Raw genomic sequence first — 12,035 nt, 5'->3', positions numbered from 1 at the left:
CAACCTGGTGTATAGCATAATGTTATGAAGTGAAATATGAAAGAGCTGCTCCAACATAGCGTGTCCTTGTCACGTTCTGTGCAAATGTCCTTCCATGTGCACGTTCAAATACCTCTGTCCCCATTTTTAATACCCTTTCCCTTCACATGTCACAGAGAATGTGGCTTCCGCAGGCCCGTCTTCCTATTCCCTTCTGAATGTCACTGCTAAAGAAAATGTCACGCAAAGGACTTGTTACTGCACTACAATAGACTTCCCACACCACTGGTCCCACCCCAAGGAGCACCGTAAGCCAGGCCTTGGGAACGAGCTGTTTCACTCTGCTTTGCTTTAAGATAAAATGGGAAGAAAAGAGAACAGGACTTGCAACAATAGGTTAACAATCCCTTATTGTATAGGTTTAGCGAAGCTGGGAAAGAGACTGGTGGAGTAGGGATAGGCATAGCACTGCAGAATAGTACTGATCATCTACATGTGGTGCTAAATCCACACAGACCAAATTTAAACTACTGGTATATTAAAGCTTAATCATAAGTGTCACCTAAAGACAGTCTAGGATACTATACTTTTGTTCTTCTGTCGGGCTTAAAATGGTGATGGTGTTTATGGCTTGGTGCCTGAGTGTAAGGAAATCACATGAGTAGGAGATCAAGTTAATGTTAAGGCTAAGACAGGGATTGCAATAGAAGGGCTTATTTGGTGCTTGAATGAAAGAATAGGATAAATAATGCCTGATATAAGCCCAGGTGTAATAAAACAAAACAGGGCTGCTTGTGTACAAAGCTTCGGTTTGGGAAGGTATAGAGGGTTTACGTTGCTGCTAATATGAATCTGACACTCAGACTGGGGCTAAGGCTGGAGAAATTACACGTCGTATGCACATTCACAGACAAGCAACACTCGCCATCTACAGCCAGCTAGATTGGCTGTGTGTTGGCTGTACATCATAATGACGCTGGGCATTTGAATATATCCTCCCTTGCCCAGCCAAATTAAAGTGGGAGTGTATAGAGATAAATGGAATCTATTAAGGCACTAAGGACTCATACATCATACAGCTGATAAGGCTTCCACAGACTGAGAGGGGAGGTACAACCACAGGCACAAGAAAGTGCACAAGAGTAGAGATAGACAACAAAAGAAGACAGATGCTGCACATGTATGCACAGACACATTCGCTCACACACACACACACACACACACACACTCACACACCCCTCTCTCTGTACTCCCTCCTCATCCACGCTTGGTTGAAAAGCTTTCCTCTGGCAGAACTGGGCCCGTGGGAGTAGCAAAGTCAACCTTTTAAAACTGGAGGTGTCAGTCAAGGTCCTGTTTTCTGGCGCTAGCCAAACGGGCCAGTCCCTGAGTATAGAGGCTGCTAGCAGAGGCCAGGAAACAGGAGACAGTGGACTGACTAACCATGGAAAACGCTAAGCACATGACTTTAAACCATTGAAAAACATTGCCCAAGTCTGAGGAGAAAACTAAAAATGTTACTACTTTCCAAGTGAATAAATATTCGTCTGCTTGGTCCTATTGAATGCCCCTTAAAACATCTGAGTCCAACTTTTTATTTTTTTTTGATGGAAAATGTGCTTTACATGAGTAAGGTTCACTGGATATCATATAAAAGTATAACTGTTCCATAATAAATAATTATTTAACTGGTGCCAAAGTAAACTGTATTTGTGTTTGTGTGTGTGTGTGTGTGTATTAGTCTCACTATTAGTGGGCAAATGCTTGCAATGTATGCATATGTCTGTTGGATGTGTGCAGATATGAGAGCACTGCTCAACAGAGGGTCAGTTTGGGGGAGAAAGTGAATGACAGACAGCGGTTAGACAAACATAAAGATATGTGTAAAGAAAGAGGCCCAGCTGGTGAGGTGAGCCTAAAAGCTGGGTTGTAGATGGAGCTGGATGGCAGTGCATGATCAATCTTGTGTAGATAGACTGTTCCATCAAACGAACAAGTGACTGAAGGCTGTTTGTTTTTTTGGTGGGATAATGGCACTTTTGGAAGTCCTAAAGCCCAAATTTAAATTCATTAGTTTCAGCACCTCTGGATGCTTTTTAATGGTAAAAAGAAGTTCTCCTTTGCTTGATTGGGTTGAATTACAACTAAAAACTACTTTGAATCTGCCTTTTTTTTACCAACTTTTGTGGTCAAGTTTCTCCGTGCTTTGTTATTCAAAGATACAAACACAGTGTTAGTAAGTGTACGTTTGCTGAAATGAGGAGGGAAAATAAATCAGCAACTCTCACCAAACAGAGTCTGTTTCCTTGATGATGCCTCAACTGAAGATTAAAGACCAAAGAACTCCATCTCCCAGCACTGGCTATATCAATCACTCATTCTGACAGCTCTCATTGCCGCAATGCCTGCACACATATGGCTGGCTGTGGTAACAGTTGGGGTAATAGGTTGACAAATAATAACTCTAGGAGAGAGTGCTCCATGCAGTGTGGCCTTCAACCACAATGGTTTTAACACCACTGGGTTTCGTGTTTTACAAGCCACAATGACAACTGTGGTTGGGTGCATGCTGAAAGCAAAATCTAAACATGCTTATATCTTCTGATAGTTGAGTGATACTCAGGGTTACCTTTCAAAACCAGTTATCATAAAGCCACATTCTCCCAAGTGGATAGCAATGGAAAGCTGTCTCATCATATGACTCATCATGTTATAATTTTTACACCATGTCAGCCTGTGAGTTATTGTTAGCCATCTTTATCCAGAAATGTTAAATGTGCTAATCCACTATGCAACTGCAGACTGCAGCTTTAACAAGGAAACAGGCCAGCTGTTGTAATCAGTCTTGTATCGGACAGGGAAAAAAAAAAAGAAACATGTGGAAATACTTGTTGAGCTGAAACCAACACACAGATGTTGAGACATTTGCTGCCTCTCTGCTGGCCTTTCCTTTAATGCTAGAGCAGCTGGATATGCAGAGTAAAGTGGTGGGGGATGGACATGGTAGGTTGGCATGAATAAATGAAAATTAAGAAAAGGAGAGTAGAAAGGCAGAAGGTTATAAGAGGAAGCTGAATGGATATCAAAAGTAGTATACTCAGAGGAAGGAGGGAAAATTATTAGAAAAAGCAAATGAGAGTCAGACAGGCAGATGTACACAACAAAGAATATTTATTAATGCCTTATTAAACCCCATGAGGACATTTCTCTTTCAGAAACAGCATCCCTAAAGCAAGTGGGCTTTCACTGACTTTAAAACATAAGCAGAACTTAAACTTAAGTGGACACGATGCGTCCCATTGCAAGGGTCTGAACCAAAGTCCTCAGCTTGAAGGGCGTCCTCTTTATTCACTAGAGCCCCTTGGTGAAATGTGTATCACCAGTCTGGTGTACTTCATCTATCTTCTGCAACGTAACAGGCTTATCCAGTGCTACTCATAAGTTTATAAATTCATGCTAAAGTTGACTAAAAAGAAGAACAAAAAAATATATATTTTGGAAATAATCTTTTTCCACCATTGGCATGGTTTTATTTCAGTTAGCCTGATAGCTGGTTTGATTTGCATTGAGAGAGGATTTTATAGAAAGTACCCCATGCCAATCTCTAGGCATGGCAAAGGGTATGTGATGATGTGGGGCTATTTTAATTCCAAAGGCCAAGGGAACTTTATCAGGATGCATAGTATCCTGGATCCATGAAATAACTGGTCTTTAAAAATACAAACCTGCCTGCCACTATGGGAATATAACATAGGGGTGTATTTACAGATTTTGTATTTTAAGGAAGACCATTTATTTATGTCCAATACATTATTCATTCACAAAGAAAAATGGGTGTCCTTAAAGGTTGTATTTTTCCTAATTTATTTTTAAATAAGACATGAAGTTTTCTACGTCTTTCAAGTTTTTTTCAATTTCCAAAAGATGTTTTTTTTTTTTTTATTACTCTTTTTAGTCAACTTTATCATTTTGACTTCATGATTTAGTGTGCCAAAAAAGTGTAAAAGAATTTTCTTAACCTGTTTTTGACACGCTGTTTCAAAACAGTGTAACAGTCAGAGTAATTTGGATTATATCTGAACCATGATAACAAAGCTGAGTCAGAACTGATGAGGCAGAATGAGTTCACCCTACCCAACATACTGTACATTTAAACTCTGGATGAACTATAAAGTCCTTCTCCCTGTACCATCTCTGTTTTTTCCTCATGAACTATTTCTTTTCTGACTTTTCTGTATACCGCCTGGTTGCTATAGAGACCTGCAAACATCACAGATTTATGACCCCCTGGTCGGTGCAATTCTACTTAATCCAGCTTTTCACAAATTCTATGAAATACCCATCCCCTACTCATTTGGAGCCACTCAAACACACGTACATGCAGAGACTTTTCTCTAACGCCACATCTTGTACCTGACCTCTCACATGGCCCTCAGCAAAGTACAGTGGCTAGCCCTTTAAGCTGCTTCCTGCTACAAAACCAGCTAATTGCTAGACGTTTTGTAGTGCATAATCTTATTTTCACCACTGACAAAGAATGTGATATGCGATAGGGTGTGTGTGTGTGTGTGTGTGTGTGTGTGTGTGTGTGTGTGTGTGTGTGTGTGTGTGTGTGTGTGTGTGTGTGTGTGTGTGTGTGTGTGTGTGTGTGTGTGTGTGTGTGTGTGTGTGTGTGTGTGTGTGTGTGTGTGTGTGTGTGTGTGTGTGTGTGTGTGTGTGTGTGTTTGTGTGTGTGTAAGTGTGGGTTATGCGTATGCAGGAGGGAACACAGGGCATATTAATCATGTTTATTAATCTGGACAAAGAGTTGAAATAAGCAACGAGACATCATTTAACAGAATGCTAAGCTAATCTCTGGTCGAGATAAATACTTCATTTCTCTCCTCTCCCCGTGACGCTCCCTTGCTCGCGACTGCTCTGCTGACGCTACATCTAAACACCAGCAATAATAAAGACAATTATTTAGGCCTTTGATAATTATGTGTCAAAGAGAGCGAAAGCCACTAGATAATTGGGAGGAAACTGAATGGTAATCCACAATGGAGATCCCCATGGGGGGACAGGCAGACTTATCCGTAGAAAGAATGCAGAACGAGGAAAAAAGAGAGAAACGGCCAAAGACATGAAGATGAGAGCTCTTGCTCACTGTCTGATAGTCAATGTGAAAAGCCACAATTATACATAGAGAGAGAGTGCAAATAGAGAGCAGCAAACAAGAGACAGAAAAACAAGGGATAGAGAGAGAATGACAGAAAATGAGTGAAAATGAAAAAAGAGGACAAAATGTTGAGCATCAGTGGGAGTGAGCAAAGACTGAGCAGAGGCCAAGGGGAAGGAGGAGAGAGAGGAGAGAGAGGGAGAGAGCGAGAAGCGCCCTGTGACGATGCCAGTCAGAGACAAGGCTTATAATGTGACTGCGCCATACACTGCCAACAGCCACAGATAATCTAGGACTACCCACTGAGCGCTGAAGCACTGCTTAAATATTTGATTGATTAACTGTCCTGTTGCTGCCAGAGAGTAAGAGGAGAGCATCAGAAGAGCCAGGGCGAACACAGGAAAAACAAACAAACATGTATGCGGGTGCACATCGGAAGGTTAGAAAACACATGGCACAGACACACTAACACATACACCCCCATAAATCCCTACACGCCAACATTGGAACAGGAGCACAAACACAAACACACGTACATGTACATATTGCAAGCGTGTGTAGAGTCGGGAAAGACAGTGGCAAGGGCTGGGAGAAAAAAACAACAACATAAAGGCTGACTAATCGTCTGGCAATGATTTTCGTTTCAATCATAAATAAATGAGAACAAAAGCATTACAGATAAACAAGTGGTTAAGTTGATGATCCTCATCTGGCTTTGGCTTTCAATGGCTGCGGGATTCACCACAGGGATGATGTCAGTATGCTATCTCTCTTATTCCTACAGTGTCTGTGTACGACTGTATGTTGCTAGCAATTGATCCCAGGTCATAGAAGGTGGTTAGGACTTTGAGTGCAACTTGTTCTGCTACTCTAACTACACTGCCTGCGACACACACACAAACACAAAAAACACTCATCCCTGTCCATCCCTGGCTGTGAAAACACAGGCAGCTGGCCCCCCACGCTCCAACACCCTCCACAGGAAGAGACAACACCAGTGCTTCCTGTGGCTTTGAAGCAGCGGCACCAGGTCCCATGTCGGTCCCCAGCTTCCTTTGTCTTAACCGCAGGAAGGAAGCCCTCTCTAGCACGAGGCCACAGGGCCCTAGGGAGCGAGAGAGAGTGTGTGTGTGTGCATCTCTCAGTGTTGTGGGAGTGTGCGGTGGTTTTTCCTCATAGAGGTCACATGAATTTACTTGCCAGGTTTTTTCCCCTCTGACTCTCCAGCGCGTGAACTCTGGTCATGGTGAGGGTGTAGAGAGGGAGGGAGAGAGCCGGAGAAAACGGCAATAACTTCCTCCTCTCTTTCCTCTTTCCTGTCACGGCTGTTCACCACATGCATGATTAAGGGAAGATGAGGGAGAGAAATAGAGAAAGAGATGGTGGGCGGAGAGACAGGGTGAGATTTGAAAGGGTGAGGAGGGGGCATTGCTGAATTGGGTGACTGACAGCACCGGACGCAGGGTAGTGGGAGGTGGTGTATGTCTGTGTACGTGTTGGGCAGGATTCTACGTGTGTGTAACCATGCAGCACGCACACACACACACACACACACACACACACACACACACACACACACACACACACACACACACACACACATATAGATACAGACCAACAAGTGGGGGCGGTGAGGAAAAGGAAGGCCAATAAATATTTACTGACACAGCAGAAGTGGAGAATGGTTGTCCACTGGTGGAAACAAAAGGCAGAGGATGACAAGCGGCGTGCCAGGAAACCCGCCGGCTGCGGGCGCTACGGCCCGCCTGTGCCCGCATGGAAAACAAGAGGAAGACAGAAAGGGAGGATGGAGGTGAGAGAGAGAGAGAGAGAGAGAGAGAGAGAGAGGGCAAGGAGGATGGGATGGAGGTAAGGAATAAGGGAGGGAATGAAGGGGTTGTGGGTAACGGAGTGCACATAAAGAATAAAAAGCAACTATTTTTTCTTTGAAAAAATGGATTTAGTTTCCTTCATACCAAGTTGAGTGAGAGTTTTCCTGTGTTGGTTTGTGCATGTGATTATGTGCAATCAGACATTTAAGTTAAAACAAATTCTATATATTATAACTACTGAATGTAGCTTACGGCTCTTGCTCTTCACATAATCGGAAGCAAATTTCCACTAACATCTTTTTCATCCGGCTAGTGACACATGAGTCCATGAAATAGTAATGAGTCTATGAAACACTTGAATTCGACAGACAACTCTTTTATTGCAATGACATTGGACTCAAATAATTCAGACCCAATAAGCCAAGCAGATGCTCAAAAGTACAGCAGCATTTTATATTTTAGAATTACCACAACAGAATTCAATTAATTTCTAATTAACATCTGCACAGTGTTAAGTGTTAATGATATTAACTCCCAACAGTTTGATCAATTTATATTTCTGTCACAATGAAAAAGAAGGGCAGCCGTTGCTCAAGTTGCTGGAGCTGTATCAACAATAGCCCTATAATGTTCACATTGAAATGATATTGACACAATTAAGAAAGTGGACAGTGAAAGTTTTGTAACATTAGTAGTTAGGGAGGTTCTTATATTGTTTGGCGACAGCAATTACAGAAATACTCCAAATGGTAATTTCTAATTAGGCAGCATTCCTTAACGAAGTGAAATTATGGCATGGCGACTAATTAAAGTCTTGTGTTAATTAGAATAAATCTTAGTTAAGAAAACCAGCACAAGGTATGGTGGGCAATGTCTTCATCATTCCCAAATCAACTGGCCATATTAAAAGCTTGGGTCTACAGAGTGAATGAGAAAGTTACTTTTGCACATTGGATACCGGTTAGGCCTCATCATCTCCACTCGCTTTTTCTCTCCCTCACTCTGAAAGTGCTTCTTTCTTGTCTTTCTCCCTGTCTCCCAACCCTCCGGCAATGCTGTAAAATAGAAACTTAACCTCAATATTTTCCCTCACGGTGCTGGGACTTGCTGGCCCATTAAATTCCCCTTCCCATGTGTCAGCTTGCACATTTCCACCATGAAATTTTCGTATAATTAAACTTTCTTAATGATTTATAAGCTATAATAATAGCCGTAAGTAATTCAGAGCAGGTTAAAGGGACAGCCTTTAAGTGCATGCCGTGGGATGACCCTGTTTTAACATAGTTGCGGGTGGGTAACTCTCAGCTGGAGACGAGGATGGATAGGGCGAGGGAGAATTAGATTGATGGAGGGAGGGAGTGAGCGAGAGGGCCTAATAAGGGCGGGTGGAGGAGGAGGCTGAGACCTTTGTGTCGTAACTCAGGGCGATGCTGACATCGAGGAGAACCGAGGGCTCCCTGAACCCTGGCAGGGAGGAGACAGCTTACCCCTGACGGACAGAAAGAGACACACGCATGCAGAGCAGGCAAATGCAGCATCAGAGGCTGAGAGACTGACAGAAATAAGGGAACCCTGAGCTGGGAGAGGAGAAGGTTGGATGCAGAAAGAAAGACACAGGTAGAAATACAGACTATCATAAGACAAAGAAAACAGATTCTATTAAATAAACTTAATCCTGGTGAATCAAACACACACACACCAAAAAAAGGAAAAATGTGTAAATGTGCTGGGTCTTGCACGTGCACGTGCATGTAAACACACACACACACACACACACACACACACACACACACAGATGTTTGCTCTCTGACAACGAGGCTGATATGATTGCCACTTAGGAAATCAGTGTGTTTTCACACCACTCTCAGCTTTGCCAAAGCTAATGTGTTAAATATCCATTGGGTACTGCTGTCCATTTCTGAGACACACAGACACAGACACACACAGACACACACACGCACACACACACACACACACACACACACACACACACACACACACACACACACACAGCCTTAGGGGCTGATAAACATTGATTCCTTGTACTAACTCAGTCCACAGTTGGTATGCAAGCCATAATTCTAAATTGGGGATCAGTGAGAAAACGTTACCACGCTATAAAGTGGAATTTTCACTAAATTCTTCTAAATTTGTTGTGAGATGGTTTGAGTACAGATAAATTTGAACTAGTGCGTGTATTTTTTACTGTTCTTATTGTTATCATGAACACATTCATTTGTTTATTTTAAAGTGACCATATTATGCTTTTTGGCTTTTCCTCATCTTGTTTTTGTGTTATATATATTTTTTGGTGTATGTTATAGATTTACAAAGTGAAAAAGACCAAAGTCCACTTCCAAAGGGACTTACCATCTCCAACAGTAAACACCTTTCCAGCCTTTACTTCCATGACGTACGTGCGTCACTTTGTAAAACACGTTGTAATGCTCGCCTAGCTGCTAGCGTGGCACGCCCTCATACTCTGCTTCTGACTGGCCAGTAGTCCTTACCTAGCTACTGCACATGTGCGACTCCCAACAAAGATAGAAAAAAAGTGTGATGCCTGACTTGGTGGCTAAAACAGAGAGCTCAACACACAGGGTGAAAAGAGGAGCTGCAGCAATGTGCAGTACAACAAAAATATTATGTTTTTTGTAAAATTAAACCACGCAAACCTATTCTAGTATAACCTCTAAATACAATTATTAACCTGGAAATAAGGATCATTTGATCACTTTAAATACAGCACAAATTCACTTTCATGCTGCACAAATCAAAACATGAAATCCATCTACTGTAAGTGTTTTGGAAAGGTGGAGCTTGCTAATAGCAAAATTCACCAAATATCTCAGTAGACTGTTTTTCACCTTAGCTGTGAATGGGGGAGGAGGATGAGAAGGAAAAAGAAACAAAAACAAGAAATCTGGAGGAGCCTGCTGCTCTGCACATTACTGGCAAATCAGGTATGTGCAAGTGTGTGTGTGCGTGTGTGCGTGTGTGTGTGTGTGTGTGTGTGTGTGTGTGTGTGTGTGTGTCTACAGGGCTGCGGGAGTTGGATTCTCAGTTGAGGTGTTTTGTTTAAACTTCCAGGACCACTCGACCCATCTCTGAGTGACAAACCGCTCATGGACAAAAAAAAAAAGAAAAGAAAAGAAAAAGTTGGGGGGGAGGGGGGAGAGGTAAAAGACAGTGCTAATGAAAGTGACAAAGAGAGTGTCGCTCCTTTCAGATATCATCCTCTACTCATATTTGCTCGTGTCCTGTGCTGTGGGGCAAGGGGAAAAGAGACAGCCCCAGAAAAAGAAATAATAAAAAAAACAGGCTCTGTGATCCCTCTGTACTAAAAGGGGAAACTAGAGAAGGCCAACTGAAATTAATGGAAATATATAACAATCTGGAATTAACTTCTTATTGCCAGTAGCCATGATTTAAAACAGCTTTTTAACGAGAGGAAAGATGAGTCCGAAAAGAAAGAGAGGGAGAACCGGTTGAGGCCATATTACAAATTGGACAGGCTGGAGGAAGCTACAAGTTAATTTGCCCCATCATGTACAAACTTTGCAGTTCTCAAGGCATACTAACTTAAATTATTATTTTTATGTCCACATTAATCAAGACATAAAACTTAAAGATAAAAATATAATACTAATCTAGGGGCATAAGAAAATACAAAGTAATTTAATTAGCCATTTAAGCAGGCAGGGTAAAGAAAAAACAAACCCATTTAAAATATCGGAATTGTATCACAATGTTCCGATGGACCAGATTTAATAGCAAAAACATTTTCCCTTCTAGCTTTAAATACAAATTTAAATTCCATAGATAGTCAAAAGATTAAAAAAAAAAGAAAAACCCCAACTTTGGGATCTATTGCAGCAAAAGAAAAATATTCATGTAAAAAGGTAATAAAATAATATTCAAATTAATGAGATACTGCACACTGATATTAAAATCGATACAAAAACCTTACTAATCAATTGTTATTATTATTATAATTATTATTGCACTGTTGTTTAAAGCAGACACTACATTTTAAATAACACATAATAATGCTTCTTATAGTAATTTACTTTGTTTTTCTTCTGTTATTCTTTGCAATGTTTTATAGTGTAGTTTATTAAAATAATTTGCCCAACAATCCCAGCAATATACTTTTGAGTACATAATGAAATCACCACAGCGATTACCTTAATGAATTAAATTTAAATCTACCAAAAGTAGTACACCAGTTGAAGTGCTTTTCAAGTGATATTATTGATTAAAAACAAAGCCTGAGAGAAAAGTAAGGAACACATATACAAACACACAAGCACATACAGGGCAAACACACACACACACACACACACACACACACACACACACACGCACACACACACACAATTCAGTATAAAGTATATTATTAATCTTGTAAAAAAAAAGCAATTAAATCAAAGTGGTATAGAGCCTGAAGCTATGAGGACTGTCAATTCTGCTGGAAATGCCACAGAAGATTACAGTTGGGTTTGTGGATTCCATGAACCCTTTTTTTGATTAGGGAGTCAATTATTTCTCATTACTGAAGATGCTATTTCAGAAAAAGACCTTGTCAGTCAATCACGCAAAAAGTCCTCGAAAAGCGTGAATAAACCATTAAAGAGAGAGGCGGATGGAGGGGGTGGGGGGGAAAGCACACTGACCCTTTTCCCCACCCAAACTCCTACTTCTAGTCAAATTACCTTTTTAACTATTACACCTCTGTCAGGTCTTTGTCAGCGTATGGTAATTAGGGCCTTCAGTGGAGAACATTTGAAAAGAAAACAGTATATTTATTAGTTTATCTCAGAGAAAAGCATTTACCCAGAGCTGAAGGTAAGTTTGAATGTGGTGATTATCTTGTCATTTTCAGGCTGTTTGTCTAAGAGCGTGCATGCGTGTGTTAGTGGGTGTTTGTGTGTGTGTGCATGTCAGTGTGAGTGAACGCTGCTGTGTGAGACTCCAGGTAATGTGCCGTTGTGTGTGTGTATGGAGTGTGAATGGACGTACACATGTGCATTCATACATTTATATATTATATATTTGTGTGTGTG

General features: G+C 41.2%; 1 protein-coding gene across 2 annotated transcripts in view; it reads right to left on the bottom strand.

Moving 5' to 3' along the window:
• Positions 1-12,035, bottom strand: part of arb2a (ARB2 cotranscriptional regulator A) — a 222,730-nt gene that overhangs the window by 102,679 nt on the left and 108,016 nt on the right. The gene's annotated exons all lie outside the window — the stretch shown is intronic.

Source organism: Etheostoma spectabile, chromosome 5 (assembly GCF_008692095.1).
Source record: "Etheostoma spectabile isolate EspeVRDwgs_2016 chromosome 5, UIUC_Espe_1.0, whole genome shotgun sequence".
Taxonomy (NCBI): Eukaryota; Metazoa; Chordata; class Actinopteri; order Perciformes; family Percidae; genus Etheostoma; species Etheostoma spectabile.
The sequence above is the reverse complement of the archived record's forward strand: the minus strand, read 5'-3'. Positions and strand labels throughout refer to the sequence as shown.